This window comes from Pelobates fuscus, chromosome 3, assembly GCF_036172605.1.
Source record: "Pelobates fuscus isolate aPelFus1 chromosome 3, aPelFus1.pri, whole genome shotgun sequence".
Classification (NCBI taxonomy): Eukaryota; Metazoa; Chordata; class Amphibia; order Anura; family Pelobatidae; genus Pelobates; species Pelobates fuscus.
This window is the reverse complement of record NC_086319.1, coordinates 408,637,436-408,664,562: the sequence shown is the minus strand read 5'-3', so window position 1 is coordinate 408,664,562 and position 27,127 is coordinate 408,637,436.

The following is a 27,127-nucleotide window of genomic DNA, read 5'->3' as shown; positions in this document are numbered from 1 at the left end:
CACCTGAGGCGATAACGCAAATCCTGGCACAAGTGAACGCAGAACGCAGTGCCCTACAGGCAAGCCTGAACCAAGCAGACAGCGCGTCCCTAACAGGATCTATAAATGGAGGGCAGCGGAGAAAAATTAACTATGCTGCATTTAAAAGCTTTGCGGACGGAGAAACAGAGATTGACGCATATCTACAGGATTTTGAATGTCAATGCGCTTTGGAGGGTCTGGAATCGGAGCAGTGGGCATCGATCTTAAGCAGCAAGCTCACAGGCCGAGCAGCCGAGGCCTACAGAGCAGTTCCTGACACAGCCATACATGACTATGCCAAGGTAAAGGAAATTCTGCTAGCGAGATATGCCGTGACCCCAGAGACTTACAGAAAGAAATTTCGGGCATTACGGAAAGGGGGCCGAGACTCCTACACTGAGTGGGCTTTTAGGCTGTATCGGGCAGCCCAAAACTGGATACAGGGCTGCCTGGCCACCACATTGTAAGAGGTACTACAACTCTTCTTACTTGAACATTTCTTTGAGCACACCCCGACCGACACCAGGGATTGGGTCAGAGATCGAAAGCCGGCTACAATCGAAGCCGCAGCCAAGCTGGCGGACGAGCATCATGAGAGCCAAAAAGGGGAAGCTAGTGGGAACCGTCCTCTGGTAAGGTCCAGTGCTCCACCACCAGGACCTGTGACCAACCCCAGACCACCCACAGTGGCCCCCACAACCCAGCCTGGTTTTGCCCGGAGACCTCCACCGGTATGTCACCAGTGCAATCAGCCCGGGCACTACAAAATCCATTGCCCTCAGCGGAGCCGAACCAGCTGGGAGCGGCCCCCACAAACCCCGAGGGCTGCCGCTCACCACTATCAGCACATCCCGGTGGAAGAGCCATCGCCCAACTCCGAACAGTGGGCCGTGCTTCATGAGGTAGACCTAGCCCAAGCCGAAGTCGACAACCGGGTCCACCACAGACAACTGGTCACCATAGACGGTAAAGAAGCAGAGGCGCTCCGAGACACGGGCGCCACCCTTACACTAGTACAACCCCGCACCCACAGGACTGTAGCCGTACGAGTGGCCGGGGGTGCCATACACAAGATACCCACCGCCCGGGTACAGCTAAATTGGGGCAATGGCGCAAAGCCGATGGAAGTAGGCATTATGGCGGGACTACCAGCGGAAGTTTTGTTGGGGAATGATTTGGGGTGCCTGACTTCACAGCTGGTGCAATCCGAACCTGCTGGAGCCTGCGCAGTGACTACCAGGGCGCAAGCCCACCGAGCTGGACCAACACACTCCGAGGAACCACAGGTAGGAACGGAAAACCCCCTAGCCGCCCCGAACCCTATCCCCTTCTGGGGTACCCCCCAAGACTTTGGCCAAACCCAACAAGCAGACCCCACCTTAGCCAGTTACAGGAAGGCAGTAGGGACACCCAGGGAAGGTAATACCCACGAGGAATTCCAATGGGATAAGGGGTTGCTGTACAAGGTTACAGGGGGAGTGGGGAGAGGGGCAGCACAAGTTATAAAAAGGCAGCTGGTAGTACCCCGGAAATACAGGGCAGAACTTCTAAGGCTCAGCCATGATATCCCGCTAGCCGGACATCTGGGTATCAAGAAAACTAAGGACCGCCTTACCCAGACGTTCTTCTGGCCAGGGGTATCTAACGATGTGCAGTCCTACTGTAGAACATGTGATACCTGTCAAAGAGTAGGGAAAAGGGGGGATCACCCTAGGGCCAAGTTAAGACCCCTCCCTATAATTGACGAGCCATTCTACCGGGTAGCAGTGGATCTGGTGGGGCCTCTCAGCAAACCCAGCTCCTCCGGGAAGCGCTACATCCTCACGGTGGTGGACTATGCCACCAGATACCCTGAGGCGGTGGTGCTCTCCAACATTGAGGCGGAGACGGTCGCAGAGGCTCTGGTTAAGATCTTTTCCCGAGTAGGGTTTCCCCGGGAAATACTTTCCGACCAAGGGACCCAGTTCACGGCAACTGTCACTTAACAGTTGTGGCAGAGCTGCGGGGTCAATCCCTTATTTAGCTCCCCCTATCACCCCAAGACGAATGGACTCTGTGAACGGTTTAACGGCACGCTTAAACAAATGCTCACAACGTTCACAGAGTCCTACGGTCAATGGGAGAAGTTTCTACCTCACCTCCTGTTTGCCTACCGGCAAGTGCCTCAGGGGTCCACTGGGTTCTCCCCCTTCGAACTCCTATACGGGAGAAAAGTTCGGGGACCCTTGGACCTCATACGGGAGCACTGGGAGGGCAACACAGGAGAAGAGGGAGTCCCAGTCCTGCCATACGTGCTGGAGTTTCGGGACCGCCTGCAGGCCCTAACCGAGTCAGTTCGGAAGAACTTGCGGGCGACCCAGAAGCGCCAGAAACAATGGTATGACCAAGGGGCAAGAGATAGGAACCTGGAAGTAGGGCAAAGGGTACTAGCCCTCAGACCTTCCAAAAAGGACAAGCTCCAGGCAGCATGGCAGGGGCTATTTAAAATAGTAGAAAAAATTAGCGACACCACCTATATCGTGGCCAAATGTTCAGATGAAAGGGTACGACGTGCCTTTCATGTGAACATGTTGAAACCCTATCACGGGCGCTCTGAAGATGTGGCTGCCATATGCGCCCCATCCGCGGATGATAGTGAGGGACTCCCCTTACCAGACCTACTAGCAGCTAACCCCGGGACGGTAGAACAAGTCGGGTTAGGAGACAAGCTAGACCCCCCCCAGCAGGCAGATGCTAAGCACCTGCTGCAGGAATATGGTGGGCTATTCTCCTCTCTACCCGGATACACCTCCGCCGCAGTACACCGGGTAGAGACCCAGGGGGAAACCCCCTTGAGACAGCAGCCCTATCGTATACCGGCAGCAGTACGCACGAGCATGTGGAAGGAGCTCCAAGAAATGCTCGAACTAGGGGTTATTGAGGCTTCCCAAAGTTCCTGGGCGTCTCCGGTAGTGTTAGTACCGAAGCGAGACGGCACGACTCGCTTCTGTATCGACTACCGGAAACTGAACGACAGGACAATCACGGATGCCTACCCTATGCCACGGATCGACGAATTGCTCGATCGCATGGCCAGCGGACACTTCCTGACTACCCTAGACCTGTGTAAAGGCTATTGGCAAATTCCGCTAGACCCGGCCGCCATTCCTAAGTCAGCATTCGTCACCCCATTCGGGCTATACCAATTCAAGGTTATGCCGTTTGGGATGAAGAATGACCCGGCTACATTTCAAAGGATGGCGGACCGACTTCTGGAAGGAATGCAGGACTTCGCATGTGCCTACTTGGATGACATCGCCATCTACAGCGGCACATGGGAAGCTCACCTGGGACACTTGGCTTTGGTGTTTGACAAGTTACAGGAAGCCGGCCTTACCCTGAAACCCGAGAAGTGCCGTGTGGGCATGGCAGAAGTCCAGTACTTAGGGCATCGGGTAGGGTCGGGTAAGCAGCGGCCCGAGCCCGCCAAAATAGAGGCCATAGCAAATTGGCCCCAACCCCGCACTAAGACCCAGGTATTAGCTTTCTTAGGCACAGCAGGGTACTACCGCAAGTTTGTCCCCGAGTATAGCACCCTAGCCAAGCCCCTCACCGATCTAACCAAAAAAGCCCTACCCAAGCAGGTATCGTGGTCCCCGGAGTGTGCAGCAGCGTTCCAAAGCCTTAACCCCTTAAGGACCAAACTTCTGGAATAAAAGGGAATCATGACATGTCACACATGTCATGTGTCCTTAAGGGGTTAAGGCAGCTCTGAGCAAAGCTCCAGTATTGGCGGCCCCAGACCCTAATAAGACATTTCTCGTTCACACAGATGCCTCCATGTTTGGGCTGGGAGCCGTGCTGAGCCAGGTGGGGGAAGATGGCATGGAACACCCGGTGGCATACCTCAGTCGGAAGTTACTACCTCGGGAGGTCAGCTATGCCACCGTGGAAAAAGAATGCTTGGCGTTGGTATGGGCCTTAAAGAAACTCCAACCGTACCTCTATGGCCGTGCTTTTACGTTACTGACTGATCACAACCCCCTCATTTGGCTCAACCGAGTCTCTGGAGACAATCCCCGGTTGCTACGCTGGAGTTTAGCGTTGCAACCATACAATTTTACACTACAGTACCGTCCGGGCAAACAGAACGGTAACGCTGATGGACTTTCCCGTCAGACAGACTTGGACTCTTAAGGGTACCACCCGGACATCCCCTAGCCAACCCGGCAGGGTCTAGGCGGGTATGCCGACCCATGGAACTAAGGGGGAGTAATGTGAAGAAAAAGGGACCTCCTCAAACCTTTTCTTCTATTTTTATGTATTTCGTTTCATTTTTCTGCCTATAGTGGATTATTCGTTCGGCAGTTTGCAACTACCGAACCCCAACCTCCCTCCTGGCTTGTTATGATCTAAAGCACCGGCAATTAAGTGTTCCCTGGGTGGCCGCTGTTCGTATAGCCGAACGCCACGTGGAAAGGAAAACGGCGGCCATCTTGTTCGCACGAGGCGAGTCAGCGGGACTTGGTCGTCGAGTGTCTGGAACTAAAATCGGACACTCGACCGCACGAAGTACCGCTGAGAACTACCGAACGCACGCTTCTCCTACTTACCAAACCACCAGAAGAGCGGCTGTTGCGGTTGCCTCCAGGCTGGCTGGAAGTTGGACCGTAGAAAAGGATGCTCCTAGCGCTCACCAAAGGACCCTCAGCACCGTAGCCACCATAAGCACTGCGGACTCCACGAACCACCGCTGCTCGGCTGGTATCTCGCCGGCTGCTCTGCGCCCTGGACCTACGACCAGGCTCCAGGTTCCAATAGGCGAACCTCTTCCTTCTGTAGAGCGAAGCAGGATCAGGAACAAGAGCTCTTACAAGAGCTCAGTAGCTAAGGGAGTATGAAGAGCATAGCAATCCCTGTAGTGATTATAGCTGTCCCCTACAAACATGAGTCAAGGCTACAAGTTAGAGGGTCAGATGAGGTCTGAGATGCTGGAACACCCAGCCTGGCTTTTATTGAGGTTACATGCAAATAGGAGACTCCCAGGGGGAGGCATAACATCACCAATCACACATCTGGTGCAGCCCACACATTCCCTCCCCTCAGATAAACAGTTAAACCAATTATTACATACAATAAAAATACAGTTTTTACACACACACTGTAACTTTAAAACCATACATTAAATTTCAATAAAATTGCATATTCAGACTCAGCATACATCAAACATAAACACTTCCAAAAATCAGCCAAATCCCTCCAGTGGATCAAAAGTTAGCTGGAGGTCCCTTTATGACCGACCGCAAGCACAATTTCCTTCCCAAAACAGTTCCATAGATTTGGGCTGTGCGGTCGGTCAATTTCTAGCATAAAAACGGCTAAGTCCCATTCGAAGTGTGGCCGGTATTCGAAGTGTCGAAGTGGAGTTGATGTTAAGGGTTGGCGGTGTTCGAAATTAAAATGGCCGCCGCCACGTGGTCCTTTGTCCGATGCCGGCCACTTTGACGTCTTCGACAACTTCAGTAACTTCGGTAACTTCGGCACTTCGACAGCTTCGACAGCTTCGACAGCTTCGACTGTGTCCGAAGTGTCATATACAAAAGTACCAATCCTTCCCCAAAGTATTTAAAGAGCTAGGGACAGTATAATACAATCCACCTGCCCAAAAGTAGATCTTAAAGGGTCAGTACATTATGGTAGAAGTCCATAAGCCCCAATTCAGTCCCTTAAAGGGCAATATCTCCCAGGGGCCATAGTCATAAGGAAGGAGGCTGGCAAATAGGCGTCTCCACAATCCAGGGAAGCAGGGCAATTTTCCATTTAAAGGGCCAGTTACAAATAGCAGTTTGTAACAGCGGCATTCGGTAGTTATGTTCGTACGGACCAGGGGAACAATCGCTACTATGGGCCAGGAGGGTATATTCGGTATTTTGGCCGCTTTCGCCCTTTTTCCCAATTGACCGACCACACACACTGAATTCGTGGAACTGTTTTGGGCAGGAGCCTCGTGTGTGGTCGGTAAAACAAGACTTCCACACTTTTTGAGAACCCCTGAACCGATCTGGGTGAAATTTGGAAATGTTCACCTCCCAGATCGGGGCTATCGGGGGATATGTATTTTGTGGGGATACCTTGTGGGGAAAGGGGTGTTCCAACGTTTGGGTAAAATGTGTGCCCTCTGTCTGGAGATAATTGATTTACTCCTTAACTTATCTCAATATCTCCCAGGCAGAGGGAGGGCGTGTATTAAGAAAATACTGTACAGTGATTGGTGATATGTTTGTTTGTTTTGGGAGGTCCTCTTGCAGGAGGATCCCCCATAAAAGCCAGCCTGTTTCAATAAAGCTTTAGTTCTGTTACACCCTTCATGAAGTCTTGGCTCATGTTTGGGGAAAGAATATTCTATCTACTGGGAAGAATTGTCTGGGAAGCTGTATTCATCTCTACCCCCTGCTGGAGCTATAATCACTTGTACTCAGCAGCTGGAAAGGAAACAGGAGACCGCAGCACCATCACCCCTGCAGGTCTTAACAATATGGTTTTGTGAGAGATAAAACCTACCATTTTCTCATATATGTATAGCTAAATAGTATCCCTCTCTCCAAATAAGTATAGTAATATTTGTCTTACAGTATAATTTGCATCCCCTTTAGCTTTAAATAATGATTTCAGATACTCCTGTTTATTAAAGGGTTTAGATTCATTTTCTTTAGAGCTTCTCTGATGTCATTGTTCCTCAGGCTGTATATTATTGGATTAAGCATTGGGGTCACCACTGTAAAAAACATAGACAGTATTTTGCTTGTCAACAATGATCTTTCATTAGTTGGAACAGTGTAAATGCTCATGAGAGTCCCGTAGTATATGGAAACAACAGTCAAATGGGAGCTGCAGGTAGAGAAGGCTTTCTTTTTCCCACTAATTGATGGAATTTTAGCAACAGTGAGAGCAATATAGACATATGACACAATTACCATTACGAAAGGTGTAACAATTACAGGCACTGCTAGGAATAGAGCTTCTATATGTATTATTAAGGTATCAGAACATGAAAGCTTCAAGAGTGGATCGAGATCACAAAAGAAATGATCAATAATGTTAGGTCCACAAAATACCAGCTGAGTTATTGGCAATTCAATGAATAATGCCATAAAAAAGCCTAACACCCAAGATATAACTATTAATTTAATGCAAAATGCATGGTCCATTATAGAGTTATATTGCAGGGGGTTACAGATAGCCAAATATCGGTCATAAGACATCACTGTTAACAAAAAACATTCTAAAGCTTCAAAAGCACCTGGTGCCATCATATCCTTAGGTGGGGATAGTACCACCCATGCTGTGATAACTAGAGCAGGTCTTGCTCTACAAATTGTAAGTACATTACTTTATCTTACTACCCTGATTTTATAGTACTTACTACACTATCAGAGCGTCTCTTTCTCTTTTATCCCCATTGTGCATTTGGAGGACCAGTACCATCTTTACCATCTTACATCCTTAGATGGGGATTATACCATCCACGCTGAAAAAAGTAGAGCTCTTATATAGCTCTACCGTATGTGAGTGTTTTTCCTACAGTTACCTAGCACAAATATTTGCACTGTTATATACTGTATTGCACTATTATTCTTTTCTGTTTTATTATTCCGAGGTATTTTACCAACTTTTCCTCGCAGAGGTGTATGTACGTATAATATTTGGGCGCAGTATACGCCATATTTTATATCTAACAGGGTACCTGACCTCCTGCCGGTCAGTGCCCTTGTTAGTCCAGCAGACCACCCACAAAACAGAAACAGCAGTAAAGCCCACCCACAATAACTGGTTACTACACCTGAGTGGGGGAGAATCTTGTCCATGTCCAGGTGCCTCACCACGGCTGTGTGGGGGACTGGTAGGCTGCCTTGGTGGGTTGCTGAGTGGGCAGAGACCAGCGGTACTCTGCCCTGATGCCAGTACTACCGCGGGAGTAGTCTGGTTGAAGCCTGGTTGCTGGAGACCAACTGTCTACCCTTTTGTTGCACAGCTCTGCTGCTGGAGGGGGAGACCGACTGTCTCCCCTTTGGTACTCTAAGCTGTCGCTGGGGAGAGTGGGTAACAGGCTCCTCTCCCGATAGAACACTCTGCCGCTGGGGAAAGGAGACTGGGCTCTCTATTCCCTGCACATTAATGATCCGCCGCTGAGGAGAGGTGGTAGCAAGCTCCTCTCTCATATATACTTCCAGCCTCTGTGGAGGGAGACCGACTGTCTCTGCTCCCAATACAGTGTCCTGCTGCTGGGGACACTCTGCTGAACACTCTGCCGCTGGGGAATGGAGACTAGGCTCCCAATTCCCAGCACATCACTCGGCCGCTGGGGAATGGAGACTGGGCTCCCAATTCCCGGCACATCACTCGGCCGCTGGGGAATGGAGACTGGGCTCGCAATTCCCAGCACATCACTCAGCCGCTGGGGAATGGAGACCGGGCTCCCAATTCCCAAAAAATCATGCTGCTGCTAGGGGGCACGAACAACTATCTCTGCCCCCTGCAACTCAGCCTGCCACAGGGGAGGGAGGACGCTGCTCTCCTCTCCCTGCACTTTACACTGCCTTCCCAGCATATCACTCTGCTGCTGGGGGGCAGGAACAACTACCTCTGCCCCCTGTAACTCAGTCTGCCGCTGGGGAGGGAGGACGCTGCTCTCCTCTCCCTGCACTTCACACTGCCTTCCCGGCATATCACTCTGCTGCTGGGGGACAGGAACAACTACCTCTGCTCTCTGTAACTCAGCCTGCCGCTGGGGGATGGAGACTGAGCTCTCTCTGTCCCGCAACTGTAACTTCCAGTGGAGGTCCACCCAACGTGGCAGCTGACCGTCTCCCTCTGCCTGGTATAGCAGAGTCTTGAAAACTAGACCCCTCACAAACTTCACGGATTTCTCAGCTGGATTAGGTCTGTGGAAGTTCAGCCGCAACCACATCATACGGTCAATATCCTCTACAGAGTATCTGTACTCCACTGCTGGTTCCATCCAGGTGCTGTCAGGGCCGCTGTACTGAGACATGTGTTGCCCTCAAATTGTAAAATCCAAAGAAATGGTGTCTCCTGTAGCTGTCCTTCTGGCTGTAGGAACGATCCCACCGCTGCCACCAATTGCAACGGACTGTTTCAGCAGACAAGGGGTTAAAAACCGCTTAGACGATAATCCCCTTTGCAGAGACAGGCACAGCTACTGTAGAATCACCAAAACTCATGAATTGGATATAAGTGAATGCACCAAACTCCCGAACTACATACAAGGGAATAAGGTAGCACTCCAAACTCCCGAACTGGAACCTCACGAATAGCTGCCAGCAGACAAAAAGGAAAAGCTCCCTAGTGGCTTACACTCCTGGCAATCAGTCTCTATCAGCATACAGTGAATCCCCCCCAATAACGAGACAAGGCTTCGTGTTGAGGGTCAAGCAGTGGTCTGGTTTACTCAGGGTTACCCGCCCAGTATTTATGCAGGTCTCCCACCTGGTGGACACTCCCCTAGGGGACCAGATGGAAGACTGTGACAAAGGACAGACATACACCAATTACAGACATACAGCAGTAAAACATCCCCACAATGCATCCTGATCTCCTACCTCTATCCTGGAGATAATTGAGAAGTAATTTGATTATCTCCCAGGACAGAGGTAAGACTCCATTACACACGTGGGGACACAAAGACAGTAAAACACTTTCAAATACACAAAGTCACATTTAATACATAAAACACAGACATGTCACATATCCCCAGATAGCTGGGATCTGAGCGCACAAAACTACCGAATAGGGCTCAGATCCTATTCACACAGTTCAATTGCCATGGAGCCAAAGTCTTTAATTACACGAATTGGCTCCATGGCTGTGCTATCTGGGTTAACATTCACATATACAAACTACCGAATTAACATGTATTCGGTTAAATCTGCACGAATAAGAACCAGGGGGCTGGAGGCTCAGCGGTGCCTGCACGTAAAAGTGTCCGATTTTAGTGCACTGATTCTGGGCTGAGCACCGCTGGCCGTCCGGGGAGCTCCATAACACCGTCACCTAGCGGCCGCTAAGTGTAACCGTGGCCACCCAGTAACAGTCAATTAAGCTGTGGTTAACCGCAGCTTCAGGGAGGTAAATTGGCAGCACACTCCAGCTCCCAGGTGGTCGCGCATTCGGCAGTTTGTTCGGCACTTTGTGTATTTTAAGATAAAATCTACCAAACACCCTGGCAGAATGGCACGAATCAGCCTTTCTGCAGGGAAAATAAAGTCATTTAAAAGTCTGGTCCATAGTTCAAAGGCAGCAGGCGGGCAACCAGGCTTCTCCAATGCAATGTGGCGAGATTGCTCTCGTCACAGTATCGGGCAGAGTGCTTGGAATCCTCGGAAAGCACTAGGAGCATCCTTCAGCGGAAGGTAGCCGGTCGGGGTGCCAGCGGTTCCGTTACAAGAGTATTCATAAGTATTTCTATTAGTTAAATAGTGAAAGATAAAAAATAGTAACTTTCTGGATCCAATACCTAATATCACTCTAAAATAAAAGAGGACATAACATATTGTTGGGTGATTAGAAGGCTAACATCAAAAGAAATGTGCTAGGAAGCTTATAGACATGGTGAACCTGTAAGGGTTTGGGTCTATTGGTTATTTATAAACTTCCTTAAAGAAATTCATTATGATGGGGAGTGATGGAGTTATAGATTACATCTAGTGAGGTCCAGAGATATCAAGCAGCCTTGACCAAAAATTTAACAGGAGATGTGAATTTTATAATAAAAGGGTGCTGGAGTTATGATAAGAGTTTTAGGAGATGACACAAATAAATTAATGGTAAACGGCAGTCATTATGATAGTAGATCAAAGTCTTGTTGCAAGAGAAAGACAAGTTTTGAAGATGTTTATAAAGATGTGCAAGAATTAAATAGGTGACATGAAGGAGAGAAGATATGCTGCAGTATATTAAAATCATAAATAACACTTTATGCTACAATGGACCCTGGATAGTGACTCCCTCTTCACATTGCAAGAAAAAGAGGAAAATAAGAAATTCAATGTGAATTTCAAATGGAAGGTGAAAATAGCAGAATTGGGAAAAATCTCTCAGCTATGTTTTCAGTTCAGCTACTGTGGCCTTAATTTTTTTTAAATTCACTTTCAATTCTTACTTTAGTAAATAACCCCACATTTCTATTTCAGATTTTCTGTCAAAAGTATAACTAAATAATGTCATGATGAATATAATTTTAATAATAGAAATATTAATACTAAGTTTATTCACATTATTCATTGAACTTGTATGCTTTAATGTGTCTCCATATGTAAATAATGTCCAGTAATAAATACAGCTTCATTTGGGAAAGCAATTATTTTTCTATATCTCATTTCCCCATGAAGTCTGCACTATCACAAATCTTCTGAGAATGTCCAAGAGAAAAGCTAAGCCCAGGAAATCAAAATAACTCAATATATAATCATAATCATAATATTAATCATCATAATTACTGTAGATGCTGTCAGGCTGTTAAGCTATCTTCATTGTTAAAGCATTGTAATCATTGTAAGATTATAAAATGAAAAATGATCCTGGCCTTATTAAATACATAAAATGATAATATACATTTACAAATTCCACATTCTATTCGCTATGATGGTTTTATTTTGGTTGAAAATCTATTTGTGTTTGGTTAAAAAAATATATATATATTGTTTTTGTTTTGAACAAAATTAAAACTTTTTAGAAATTCATTTCAGATAAAGATATTGACAACTCCATTTTGTTGTTTTTGATGCAGGAGTACAAACAATTTCTAATTGAACCCAAAAATGGAAAGACATCGTAAAAATAATAATTTTATTTTACAATGTGTCATCTCATCATATAGAACTAGCCCAAAAAGTAAGAGGGAATGCATAATTAAGACAAATGATGTATAAATGTCACTGTAAGAGCTTCTTACAAACCAGCTTAATATCACTTCACCCATCACAGCATTGTATACTGCATTGTGGCTTACTTCTACCATAAATTGCTATTCATATTTTATATCATATAGTTAAACATAATTCTGTACATAATGCATCATTGGTCTATCAGTCATAAACTTACTTGAATCAGCGTCTGAGAGCCAACAATTGGTGACTGATTGGTGAAAGCCATATACTATTTTTCAAACTGAGTTTTTATATAGTTATCTAAATACATAGAGATTACCTTAAGACTCTAATGTGTTATTAACATCAGTCCATAGAGTAAAATACTTACTGTAATACCATTGGGAAAAAAAATATTTTTTCCAAGATATTAACTCTGTCTTCTTTCATAGTTACATAGCTGAAAAGAGACTTGCGTCCATCAAGCTCAGCCTTCCGCACGTATGTTTATGCTGTTGATCCAAAAGAAGGCAAAAAACCCAATCTGAAGTGCTACCAATTTTGAAACAAACTAGGAGAAAAATGCCTTCTTGACCCTAAAATGTTAGTCAGATTTCTCCTTGGATCAAGCAGCTATTACCCCACTAATTAGAAATTATATCCCTGATAAAACCACCTCTTCAGGCAGATAATTCCATATCCTTATTGCTCTTGATGTAAAAAAACTTTTCTTTGCCTTAGAATACAAGCAATATGTCTAGATAAACTTTATGACTAAATGTGCTTGAATAAATCACCTAATCCAGTCAGTTTATTCTAACGAATGTTACTGAAATGTTAGAGCTCTATGTTAAATGGGTTGTAACAAATGTAGTTAAAGATATCAATGATGAAGGATTTTATTATATGGAATACCCCTTATTAAAATTCATTCTGTCTCCTCCTTGAAACATCAATTTTTGCATAACACTCCATGCAGAGGGGGACATTTTTTTAGCACCCTTTTCAGCTTTAATAAAATGCATTGAGGGTGTGGCTACACACAGGCTCCAATAGATAAATAATTTAAAGTGAAAGACTATGAACCCATTCTCAACAAACCACAGTGTTGCAGCCGAAGTCAAAATGGCAGCAAGGAAAAGCAGGTAAAAACATTTTTTTTTTCTCCATCCAAAATCACATTCTGCAGCAACATAGCAGTGGGACCTTGAATGACATGAACCATATTCCACAGGTGAATTCTCCATCAAACTTGTGGAGAGTAGTGATGTACTGAACGGTTTGCTGGCGAATAGTTCCCGGCGAACATAGCGTGTTCGCATTCGCCACGGCAGGGGGACATATGCGCGGTTCGATATGCCCCCTACTCGTCATCATTGAGTAAACTTTGACCCTGTGCTTCACGGTCAGCAGACACATTCCAGCAAATTAGCAGCAGACCCCCCCACCTCCTGTACAGCATCCATTTTAGATTCATACTGAATCTGCATTCTTAGTGAGAGGAGGGAAAGTGTAGCTGCTGCTGATTTGATGGGGAAATGGATAGCTAGGCTAGTGTATTCAGTGTCCACTACAGTCCTGAAGGACTCATCTGATCTCTGCTGTAAGGACAGCACCCCAAAAAGCCCTTTTTAGGGCTAGAACATCAGTCTGCTTTTTTTTTTTCCTGCGTAGTCTAATTGCAGTTGCCTGCCTGCCAGCTTCTGTGTCAGGCTCACAGTGGATACTGTGCCCACTTACCCAGTGCCACCACTCATATCTGGTGTCACAATAGTGTGCCTTTAAAAAGAAAAAAAGTTTTTTCACTGTTATAGATTGAATAGCAGTTATTTGTCTTCAAGTGGGTGTCAGGCCTCCAGTGTGTACTCTGCCACTGCACAGTGCCAGTCTTATCTGGTGTCTCAATAGATTGCATTTAAAAACCAAAAAACTTTTTTCACTGTTATACATTGAATAGCAGTTAGTTGTCTGCAAGCGTCAGAAATTAGCCCGCCAGCTAATCCCATACAAGCTGGTGGAGTCTGAGGCGTTCAAAAAATTTGTAGCTATTGGGACACCGCAGTGGAAGGTACCCGGTCAAAATTTATTTGCACAAAAGGCAATACCCAACCTGTACTCGACTGTGCAAAAGGAAGTAATGGCATGTCTGGCACACAGTGTTGGGGCAAGGGTCCATCTGAACACTGAAACCTGGTCTGCAAAGCATGGTCAGGGCAGGTATTTCACCTACACTGCGCATTGGGTAAACCTGCTGATGGCTGCCAAGCATGGAATGCGTGGCTCTGTAGAGGAGTTGGTGACACCGCCACGACTTGCAGGCAGGCCTGCTGCCACCTCCTCTATTCCTCCTACACCATCCTCTTCCATAACCTCCTCGGCTAAGTCCTCTTCTGCTGCTGCATCTTGCTCCACATCAACGGCACCCCCCCAGCTCCCCAGGTACTATTCCACATCCCAGATATGGCAGTGTCACGCCGTCTTGGAGTTGACTTGCCTGAAAGCAGAGAGTCACACAGGACCAGCACTCCTGTCCGCCCTGAACGCACAGGTGGAAAAGTGTCTGACTCCGAACCAACTGGAAAATGTCAAAGTGGTTTGTGACAACGGAATAAATTTGTTGGTGGCATTGAATTTGGGAAAGTTGACACATGTGCCGTGCATGGCACATGTGTGTAATCTGATCGTACAATGCTTTGTGCATAAGTACCCAGGCTTACAGGACGTCCTGAAGAAGGCCAGGATCGGCTTGGGGATGTCCGGAGGAGTACTCACAGATCACTGTTCAAGGTCTGTTTGTCTGGATAACCCGTCAGCATTGCCATTTTGCTTCCCAGGGCGATAATGAATTGTAAAGTCAAAAGGCTGTAACGCCAAACTCCAGCGCAACAGCCTGGCATTGTCTCCTGACACCCTGTTCAGCCACACCAACGGGTTGTGATCTGTGAGTAAGGTAAATGGTTGTCCATACAAGTAAGGTTGCAGCTTTTTGAGGGCACACACCACCACCAGGCACTCCTTTTCAATGGCAGTGTATCTACTGGGTAAAAGTTTCCGGCTTAAATAAGCCCCGGGTTGCTCGCCGCCATCTGCTCCAACTTGGCTCAGTACTGCTCCCAATCCAAACATAGAAGCATCTGTATGGACGAGAACGCATTTCGTTGGATCAGGAGCAGAAAGTACAGGTGATTTAATGAGCGCCGTCTTGAGCTGTTAGAAGATCTGTTCACACTCTGGGGCCCATACTACTATCTTGGGGAGGTTTTTATGTGTTAGATCCGTGAGAGGTTTAGCTAGGGTGCTGTAATTAGCTACGAATTTCCTGTAGTACCCTGCGGTACCCAGGAATGCGAGGACCTGGGTTTTAGTGCAGGGGGTTGGCCACTTGGCAACTGCCTCTATTTTAGTGGGTTCTGGTTTCTGTAGCAGGCTGCCGACTCTGTGCCCTAAGTATTGAACTTCTGCCATTCCTACATGGCACTTACTGGGCTTTAGGATCAGTCCGGCCTCCCTAATCCTGTGTAGTCCGGCTCCTATGTGGGTCAGGTGTTCGGCCCAGCAGCAGCTTCCAAGTAAGCGCAGGCATACTCCTGAAACCCATCCAGTAGCCGATCTACCATCCTCTGAAAGTTAGCTGGGGCATTCTTCATCCCAAATGGCATGACCTTAAACTGATACAGGCCAAATGGGGTGACAAATGCCGACTTGGGGATGGCGTCCTCGGCTAATGGAATTTGCCAGTACCCCATACACAGATCTATTGTGGTGAGGTACTGGCCTCTGGCCATTTTGTCTATGATCTCGTCTATCCGGGGCATAGGGTAGGCATCTGAGATTATTTTATCGTTTAGCCTCCGGTAGTCCATACAGAAACGGGTCGTGCCATCCCGTTTCGGTACTTGTACTACCGGGGAGGCCCAGGGGCTGTCAGAGTGTTCTATCACCCCGAACTGCAGCATTTCCTCAATTTCTTTCCGCATATTTTCTTTAACTGCTTTGGGTATGCGATAGGCAGTTTGGCGAAGTGGGGTCTTGTCTAGGGTTTCAACTTTGTGAGTGGTTAACGGAGTGTACCCAGGTAGGTTGGGAAACGTGGCCCCCTTGTCCTGGATTAGTCTTTGGACCTGGGTTCGCTCCTGGGGGTCTAACCGTTCTCCTAACTGTACTTCTTCCAGGTCTCCGCTCTGGCCCTCTTGGTCTAGGAGATCTGGGAGTGGCAAATTATCATAATCTTCAGTGGCAGGTGCACAGATTGCAGTTACCTCTTCCGTGCGCTCGTGGTATGGCTTGAGCATGTTCACATGGAGCATGCGCTTGCCTCCCGTGCCTGTGACCGGACCGATCACAAAGGTGGTATCACAAACCTGCTCTACCACCTTGTATGGGCCCTGCCAGGAAGCTTGCAGCTTGTCCTTGTGGACGGGTCGCCAAATTAGCACCTTTTGCCCCACCTTAAAGCTGCGGTACCTGGCTCCCTTATCGTACGATCTGCGCTTCCTGTGTCGTGTACGTTCTGGGTCAGCATCTCCAGGCGGTCCCTAAACTCTAGCACATAGGGTACGATGGGGGTGCCGCTAACAGTCTCATCTCCCTCCCAGTGTTCCCTAATTAAATCTATGGGGCCCCTCACTCTCCTCCCAAATAATAGTTTGAAAGGAGAGAACCCGGTGGATACCTTAGGTACTTACCTATAGGCAATCATCAAGTGGGGTAGGAACCTTTCCAAGTCTGAGTGTCTATGAATGTATGGATCATCTGTTTAAGTGTTCCATTAAACCGTTCACAGAGCCCATTGGACTGCGGGTGATACGCGGAGTTCAGCATTTGCTGAACCCCACATATCTTCCAAAGTTGTTGTGCGACTTTGGCGGTAAACTGGGTGCCCCTATCCGAAATAATTTCCTTGGGAAATCCAACCCAGGAAAATATTCGCATCAGGGCATCCGCTACCGTCTCTGCGTGCACATTAGTCAAAGCTATTGCTTCTGGGTACCTGGTGGCATAGTCCACCACGGTCAGCACATATTTCTTGCCGGAGGGGCTGGGCTTGGATAGGGGTCCTATAATATCTACCGCTACCCTACTGAACGTTCCTCAATTATGGGAAGAGAAAGGAGCTGGGCTTTGTATCAGTCTCCCCTCTTCCCTACCCTATCGCAGGTATCACAGGTCTGGCAGTATCGCCTGACGTCCTGTGAGATACCTAGCCAGAAGAAGTTCTGGGTCAGCCTGTGCTTAGTACGGCTGATCCTTAAGTGCCCAGACAGGGGAATGTCATGGGCGATGCGTAATAACTCCAGTCTATATTTTCTCGGCACTATCAATTGCTTTATGGGTAAGGGAATGGATCCGGACACTATTTTTTCTGCATGCTGGTACAGCAGCCCCTTGTCCCAGGTGTACCTTTCCCCTTCTAATCCTGCCTGGTCTTTATTAATACGATCTTTGTAGATCTGCAGGGAGGGATCTAGGGCCACTTCAAAACTGAATTCTAGGTGGGATGTCCAGGGCGTGACATTGGGCATGTGGGGTACATTGCATACCTGAGCCTCAGATTGGTTAGGCGGATCTGTGGTGCGGGCCTGCTGCCGGGTCACAACCGGATACGCCTCTTGTACTGCGGTTTGAGGAACAAAAGCTGAAGTCAGCTCCCCCAGGTCGTTGCCCAAAATAACGTCAGTGGGTAGGTCCTGCCTGCATCATCCCCACCTCCACGTTTCCATGCCCTGCTCCACAATTCAAATGTACCTTGGCAGTGGGTACTTTATAAATGGCTCCCCCTGCCACCTGTACAGCAACACAGTCTCCAGTTAGGAGGACCGACCAAGCATCTTTTTCCATTTCACGGTTCCTAAAATCGATGCCATATACACGTCCCCTGATAGGGGACTCAACAGGGATTAAACTGATAAGAATAGTACTACTTAACACACCTTATAATAATGCAGAGAGAGGCAACGCAGAGAGAGGAGTCTGAAGAAGAGGAGTCAGAGGAGGAAGGTGGCTTGGAGGAGGTGGAAGATCAAACAAGCGTCCCAGGGGGCTTGTTGTCACCTTTCGGGGACCCTTCGTGTTGTACGTGGCTAGGTGGAGGAAGAGACCTTCAATGACATCAGTGAGGACAAGGAACGGCTAGCTTGGTATCTAAACTTTTGCAAATGGGGAGTTTGCGGTTGTGGAAATGGACTGTTTGCGGTTGTTTGCGGTGCGTTAAATGGGGAGTTTGGTCTGTCACTGTGAAGCGGGCGTAACCCTTAAACTACCTGATCGATACAACATCATACAGTAGGTCCCCCCCTCATTATTTTTATGACCCCCAGCCACCTCTTTCGGGTGGGGGGTCATTGTGATTTATGGCCCCCACCCACCGCACAGTGGTGGGGGCCAGGGGGGAGGATAGTAGGTCGTCCCCCCCTTATCCTTATTTACTGAATATTCCCCTGTATAACAATGTTTGGCATTTAGTGAATATTCCCTATCCTGCTCTGTGTCAGTGTGTATCAGGGTCTCTGAGGACAGGTGTCAATCCAAATCTGCCAAGTGACCCTATGTAGGGGGAACAGTCCCTAATCTGCTCTGTGTCAGTGTGTATCAGGGTCCCTGAGGACAGGTGTCAATCCATATCTGCCAAGTTACCCTATGTAGGGGGAACAGTCTCTATTCGGCTCTGTGTCAGTGTGTATCAGGGGCTCTGAGGACAGGTGTCAATCCATATCTGCCAAGTGACCCTATGTAGGGGGAACAGTCCCTATTCTCCTCCTTGTCAGTGTGTATCAGGGTCCCTGAGGACAGGTGTCAATCCATATTTGCCAAATGACCCTATGTAGGAGGAACAGTCCCTATTCTGCTCTGTGTCAGTGTGTATCATGGTCTCTGAGGACAGGTGACAATACATACCTGCCAAGGGACTCTATGTAGAAGGAACAGTCTCTATTCTGCTCTGTGTCAGTGTGTATCAGGGTCTCTGAGGACAGGTGTCAACCCATATCTGCCAAGTGACCCTATATAGGGGGAACAGTCCCTATTCTGCTCTGTGTCAGTGTGTATCAGGGTCTCTGAGGACAGGTGTCAATCCAAATCTGCCAAGTGACCCTATGAAGGGGGGACAGTCCTATTCTGCTCTGTGTCAGTGTATGTCAGGGTCCCTGAGGACAGGTGTCAATCCATATCTGCCAAGTGTCCCTATGTAGGGGGAAAAGTCTCTACTCTGCTCTGTGTCAGTGTGTATCAGGGTCTCTGAGGACAGGTGTCAATCCATATCTGCCAAGTGACCCTATGTAGGGGGAACAGTCCCTATTCTGCTCTGTGTCAGTGTGTATCAGGGTCTCTGAGGACAGGTGTCAATCCAAATCTGCCAAGTGACCCTATGTAGGGGGAACAGTCCCTATTCTGCTCTGTGTCAGCGTGTATCAGGGATCCTTAGGATAGATGCCAATCCATATCTGCCAAGTGACCTTATGTAGCAGGACGGGTCCCTATTCTGCTCTGTGTCAGTGTGTATCAGGGTCTCTGAAGACAGGTGTTAATCCATATGTCAAGGTGTCAATATGTCATATGTCAGGTGTCAATCCATATCCATTGTGATTTAGGAATGTTAGGTGATTTATGCCCTTTATGGATTAAAACCAGACTCTGCATCAACTGTGTAATTTTCCATGGGTGTTTTGCCATGGATCCCCCTCCGGCATGCCACAGTCCAGGTGTTAGTCCCCTTGAAACAACTTTTCCATCACTATTGTGGCCAGAAAGAGTCCCTGTGGGTTTTAAAATTTGCCTGCCCATTGAAGTCTATGGCGTTTGCGGAAGTTCGCGTTGGCCGTTTGCGAACCGAAAATTTTATATTTGCGACATCACTAGTCTCCACTCCTTCAAAAAAATCGTTTAAAACCCACTTCTTCATAAAAGCATATCAATCAAACTATTAATAGCTCCCGATTGATTTCTCTTCTGCAACTATCGATAGTCTAATACTATCCTTACCTTTTTGTGTCACATTACCCCACTCCCACTAGCATGTAAGCTCAGTGAGCAGGGCCCTCAACCCCTCTGTTCCTGTGTGTCCAACTTGTCTGGTTATAACTACATGTCTGTTCGTCCACCCATTGTAAAGTGCTGCGGAATTTGATGGTGCTATATAAATACCATAATAATAATAATAATAATATACCGTGTATAATGTACAGGCTGGACTGGGAAGAATATTTGGCCCAGGCATTTTTTAATTACAGCGGCCCACTAAAAAGGGACAGATAGTGTGTGTTTTGTCATTACCAATGACAAGCACGTCCCATCACAAAGTGAGCCTGTTGGTTCAATGCTCTTCCAGGGCAGACCCTGCAAAGAGCTCTTCTGAAAAGCTCTAGCATGAGAAAAAGACCCTGTATTTGTTTTGCACAGCGCAAGCAAATTTAATAACATGCTTGCATTATGTTTGCTTGAAATGTGTCTCTGGTGTCTCCATAGATGGGATACCAGGAGACAAGAGTATTGTGCAGTGTGTGAGAGTGCTGTGTGTGTGTGAGGGTGATGTGTGTGTGTGTGTGTGTGTGTGTAAGGGGTGTAGTGTGTGTGCAAGAGGGGGGCAGTGTGTTTCTGAGGGGTGTAGTGTGTGTGTGTGCTGTGTGTGAGTGATGGGTGCTGTGTTTGTGTGAGGGTGCTATGTGGGTAATGGTGATGTGTGTGTGAGGGGTGCAGTGTATGTGTGTGTGTGTGAGTGATGGGTGCTGTGTTTGCATGAGGGTGCTATGTGCGTGTGAGGAAGCTGTGTGTGAGGATACAGTGTGCTTGAGGGTGCTGTGAGTGTCAGGGGTGTAGTGTGTGTGCATGAGTGAGGGTGCTGTGAGTGTCACGGGTGCAGTGTGTGTGTGTGTGTGTGTGAGGGTGCTGGTAGTGTCAGGGGTGCAGTGTGTGTGTGTGAATGTGCTGTGAGTCTCAGGGATGCAGCGTGTGTGTGTGAGTGAGGGTGCTTTGAGTGTCAGGTTTGCAGGGTGTGTGCATGAGTGAGGGTGCTGTGTGTGCCCGGGGTGCAGTGTGTGTGAGTGAGGGTGCTGTGAGTGTCACGGGTGCAGTGTGTGTGTGTGTGTGTGATGGTGCTGGTAGTGTCAGGGATGCAGTGTGTGTGTGTGTGAATGTGCTGTGAGTCTCAGGGATGCAGTGTGTGTGTGTGAGTGAGGGTGCTGTGAGTGTCAGGGTTGCAGGGTCTGTGTGTGAGTGAGGGTGCTGTGAGTGAATATATTTACCCACCTCTTCTTAACTTTAGCCTTTGTGGGGGGACCCTGCTGCCATTCATCCCTGGTGGTGCTAGTGGTGAGTGAACTCTAGCCTGTGGAGCTAGAGTTCACTCTCGTGAGACCCGGAACATTGCCATGGCAACGCTCCAAATCTCGCAAGAGGAACCCGGTGGAGTTCCTCTGGGTTCCTCTCCTGTCTCCGGTGCCTGCATGTGGGCTGGTGAGGGAGATATTTGATCTCCCCACTGTCCCATCATGGAATGCAGCAGGGCTGACACTTGGATAGTGCCGGCCCTGCATAGCCCAGCAGGGGAGATCCTGTGATCTGCCCTGCTGGCCTCGGCCCACAGCCACCGCGGCCAACCGGGCATTTGCCCGGTGTGCCTGATTGCCAGTCCTGGCCTTAACATGTATATTCGGTGTCTAAGGACAATTCACCCCTTAATACATTCCATTAGAAGTTAGTAAGAGACAGTGCAAGATCTGTAACAAGAGCTAATAGATATGTCTTTTTTTATCTTAGATCATCTGCATTTTATGACTTTAGCTAGAGAATACAAACAGCTTTTTTTTCTCTCATAGAGTAGGAGAGAGAAAGAAAATAGGTTTATTTTATTTTACCAGACAGCAAGATGGCTTCAAACCAACAAAGGTATGTGAGTGCTCCAAATACAATAGGACCACTAAAAATTATATACTCCAAAGCAGCAGCTGTTGAGTAAATAAAAATGTGAATATACACAAGTATTTATTGAACAAATATCAACAATGAAATAAATACCTGTTTTTTTGGCGGTTTTAAGAGCTCCCTCCCCCAGGAATGTTATATGGTTTGGACTCTGATATTTATTTCTTTTAGATTTGACATTTTTAATTTTGATGTGCACAGTTTTTTGGTTTTCTGTTGATACACATTTTTGTATTAGTGTTGGGGGCCCCACACTGTGTATCATTGAACTCTGATTTGGACATATTTATGTAGTGATACATTTTTTTATTATTGTATCCACATTTTATTTATTTCACTGTTGATATTTGTTCAATAAATACTTGTGTATATTCACATTTTTATTTACTCAACAGCTGCTGCTTTGGAGTATATAATTTTTAGTGGTCATATTGTATTTGGAGCGCTCACATACCTTTGTTGGTTTATATTCTATTTAGTTGCTTAGTCGCTCCCCTGTATTTGTCGCAGCCCTTTTCATTATTTTTCTTTCTTGCACAGAGTTATTGTGTACTCCTATTCAGTTTTCTTTTATTTTTATTTTTGGTGACAGCAAGATGGCTACAGTCTGGTTCATATTAATACTATATTACTGAAGCATATTCACTTAACAGCGACATTATACCAATATGATATTCTTATCACAAAATGTCTGACAAGGCATTCCACATTAAGGTTTAAGTTAAATATTATTCTGGAGGATGCAGTTCATTATGTTATGTGAACGTGAGAGTTCACATCTCTGTATTAGACACAGCTAAGTTTTGCAGATAAATCTAGTCCTCCGTGTTGACATTTTATCTCTTTTCCTTTTAATCGTGTATGTGTATATACAAGAGTTTTGGGTTACGTCTTATAGAAAGAGAGAGATTGAGAAAATCCTCTTTGAGAAAAGTTATTCACTATCTTTAGTGTTCTAAAGTTTTGAAGAGCTATTTTCTTAAATTAAAATTAGTGAGAGTAGTCTCTTACAGATTACATTTTGTTTGATGTAGTAGATGGATTATGGTGATCTGGGTTTTCCCTAGGTCTCAGATTGTATTGTGAATAGTGTAGTACAGTCTTTTTTGCAGTTTTTTTTTTCATCTAAAAAATAATACAAAATAATAATAATAATAGTTATATATTATATATATGTATGTATATATATATATATATATATATATATATATATATATTCAAATGGAAAGAGTGCACTCAAAGGTCTTCTTAAGGATATAAACGATTTATTTTGCCAAAGTTTCAAAAGACATACAAGTCGACGTTTCAGTCCTCGTGGGACTTTTTTCAAGACAATGAAAAGCAGGAAAACAGTGATTTAAATATGCATTACAGGTGATTTGATTGGAGAGTAGATTATATGAAAGAGAGGCTGTGCAAACGTGAAGAAGATTATTCAACTTTGAAAGTAGGGATTAACCCCTTGAGTGCCTAAAGTAAAAAAAGGCCTGACAGTGTTTGTGATGACGGCCAAATATCTAATAATCTGCGCCCGCAGACATATTTTAAAATTCAAGGATAAGAAATAAGAAATAAGCAATACCAAGGCCACCTTAAAAATGGCTAAGTGTTTACGAATTTTTTGACTATTTTTAACAAATTTGTTAAACTATGTTAGACAATATTTTACATTTGCTACATTTTTAACATTTATTAACACTAACATACGATGGCTGCGTATAGATTGGAATTCCCAATATAAGGCGAAACTTTTTAACAAATCTTTAAAGTATAATTGGGAACCTCGCCAGGTTGCTATATATATACTTAATTATGTTACAGATTTACGGCCGTACAGTCTATAAAGTCTAGCTGGAACCACCGTCTGCCGACAAATTCTAGCAAAAAATAATAATAATATTATGAAAAATATATAGTTGAAAAAAGTCTCATGAGTAGATCACCCGTTATGGTATTTCCTTAACTTTTAGGACAAATATATCAATGTATCAATTACTGTACTCTTCTTTATCTTTTCGGGGTAAAGCAGCTAAGTGGGTTAATTTCATTAAGTCCCCCCGGGGACAAAGTTCCTAGTGTGAAGATCCAAAAAGCTTCTCTTTGAAGAAGTAAGACATCTCTGTCGCCCCCCCTGTTCGGGGCCGGAACATGTTCAATGCCCATGAATTTCAATGTGGGCAGTGTGTGTCCTGCTTCCAAAAAGTGTTTGGCTATGGGGGTGGTTGCCATGCCACTAGATAACGCAGTCCTGATAGTGGATCTGTGTCCCCTCATGCGCTCCCTAAGGTCATTAGACGTTTTACCAATATACATAAGTCCACATGGGCAGATGATACGATATATTACGTGTGTAGTGATACACGTGATCCTTTGCCTTATCTTGTATTCTTTACCTGATCGAGGATGGTAAAACACTTTGCCCGGGGTCATACTGTTGCAAGCCATGCATTTCAAACAACGATAGCAGCCTGGGTTTTGAACAGACTGTTGTGTCATAGATATATCCGTATGAACCAGGTAGTCTCTTAGGTTCCTATTTCTCCTATAACTAATCATAGGAGTGTTTTGAAATATCGTCGGTAGTGTTTTATCTTTTTTGAGAACCTCCCAATTGTGTCTTATTTTCTGGGACATCTCTCCCGATAGTGAGTGGAACGTTTGAGGGAAAATCATTCTATTTTGGTTATTTTTGATTTCAGGACCGTCTGTGTAATTTTTAAGTGCTTTTGAATATGCACCCTCCAGCAGTCGTCTTGGATATCCACGTTGTGCAAACTTTTCAAACATTTCTTGTACCTGGTTTGCTGCTTTTGTAGAATCAGAGTTATTTCTCAGTATTCTCATAAACTGAGATACCGGTAAAGATTTTATAAGGTTGGGTGGATGGTGACTGCTGGCATGTAGTAGCGTATTGCGGTCAGTTTCCTTAGCAAATAAAGTATACCCCAGCTTGTTATCTTCTATGAAAATTCGAAGATCTAGGAAATCAATTTGTTGGTTGTTAATTTGATGGGTAAGTCTTACTGGTGAGTCCAGTTGGTTCAATGACCCTATCATATCATGGAGGCTTTGTTCATCACCTGTCCATATGATGAGCACGTCATCGATGTATCTTAGGTATTTCAGGATATACTGACCATATTTTTGAAGTATGTGTGTCTGTTCGTATGCATGCATATATGCATTGGCATACATGGGTGCCATAGGGGCACCCATCGATGTTCCGGATATTTGTATATAGAATGCCTTTTCGAATCGAAAATAATTAAGTGTGAGACATAGTTCCAATAACTCAAGTATATATTCAATCGGGGGCTCTATACGTTCTTGGTACTGTATTAGTACTTGGCGCATCGCCTGGATTCCCTCCTCATGGGGAATTATGGTGTATAAACTGCTTACGTCGATGGCTGCTAAGTAGACTCCTTGTGAGGGGAGTTCTATAGAGTTTAAGGCTGCTATGACTTGCGCAGAGTCCTTGACATAGGTAGGTAATGACATTACTGTTTTTTTAAATTTTGCGTCTAACCATTTCCCTATGGGTTCTAATAGTCCCCCGATCGCCGATACAATCGGACGTCCTGGTGGGCGCTCCAGATTTTTATGAACCTTAGGCACTGTATATATGATCGGGCACCGAGGGTGGGTTTCAAACAAATATTTATATTCCGTGGTGGTGAGGAAACCTGCTTCTAAGCCTCTTTGCAGCGTCTGTTGAACAACTTTACTGAATTCATAGGTGGGGTCTATTTGCGTATATTCATAGACTCTGGTATCTTTTAGTTGTTTAAGGATTTCTTCCTTATAGTCGTCATATTGTTGGACGACTATTGCGCCTCCCTTGTCCGCTGGACGTATAGTAATGGACATGTCTTTAGCCAAGCTGTTTAAGGCTTCTCTTTCGTCTTTAGATAAATTCGGACGTCTTTGGTTCCGGGTAGTTGTAACTTTCATAGTGTCAAATTTTAACATTTGTGAGAACGTTTTTAATGTAGGGTTTAGATTGGAGGGGTCAAAAGTGTTTCTCATTTTGAACTTTTCACTGTTCTCCTCACTTTGATGTTGTTGATTAGAACTTTTAAAGAAATCTGCTAAACGGAGTTTTCTATTAAATTGAAATTGCTCAATTTCCCATTGGAATTTATTAATATTAGCAGTCGGAACAAATGAAAGTCCTTTATTAAGGAGCATAATTTCTGTAGTGGTAAGGTTCCTGGTGGATAGATTGATAATAGGGTTAACTAGCGTCTCCTTGGCGGTCGTCCCCTGTGTCCAGTGCCTTTTCCCTTTCTGTCCCCTCCTGGTGTAATTTTGATGTTTGGAGGGCGCTCTATGCCTTGGTGGTTCCCACTTGCGGTTTCTCTCACCAGACCAAGTCCCGGTTCTAAAAAAGACGTATTGTATGATGCTGTGGTATTAGAGTAAGCCCCCTCTCTTTGCGAATCCTTATAATCAGAGTCAGAGGCCGACCCTCCCGAGGTAAAGTCGACAGTAGATGCAATTGGTTTTCTGATTCTAGGCTTGTAGGTTCTATATGCAGGTCTGGAGTTGTCTCCTGATAGCCACCTGTATACTCTGTGCTCTGAGTAATCTGCTTGTACTTTGGTGAGTTTTTCTCTTTTGAACCTGACCAAATCGTTTTTATATTGTTTCAGATCTTCTGTTAGTTTCTGAATCAATGTATCACAGTTGGGTGCTGTTATTGTAGTTGTATGCAGTACTTCATAATTTGAAATTTTAAATTTAGTAATTTTTAATTCACGACCTACCTCCTCGATCACCACCAGCATCAGGTCCAGGGAACACTTGTTTAGTATACCAATCCACTTCCGACACACTTCAGGGTTATTTCTTCCAATAGTTGGAACGTTCTTGATCCGAAAACCTCTAGGGATTTTTTTCATGCGGTAATAGTCGGATAAGTAAGTGGCGTGTAGTTCGAGATCAATTTGTCTTTGTTTGAGTTTAAGCAGATTTCTAATAACGTCCCGAGGTTCAGTAGATACGGGTAGGTCCGAGTCTGTTTGCGGCCATAAAATAGCTGCGGCTTCTGCTTCTGTATATTGCAATACTTCTGCGTGGTCTACATACGCTCCGGCTCTGGTCAGGAATTCCTCCATAGATCAAATCCTTGAAAACGATATAACTCTCCTAGGTCTGGTGCGTGGATAGAGCCCTGGCTTGACGGGCTCACCGTAATCAATACAAACTGCAAATGTCCCGCACTCAATGTACCGGTCTTGTACTTGCCTCGGTGCTGCCTCAGCCTTCAATATATTCAAATGGAAAGAGTGCACTCAAAGGTCTTCTTAAGGATATAAACGATT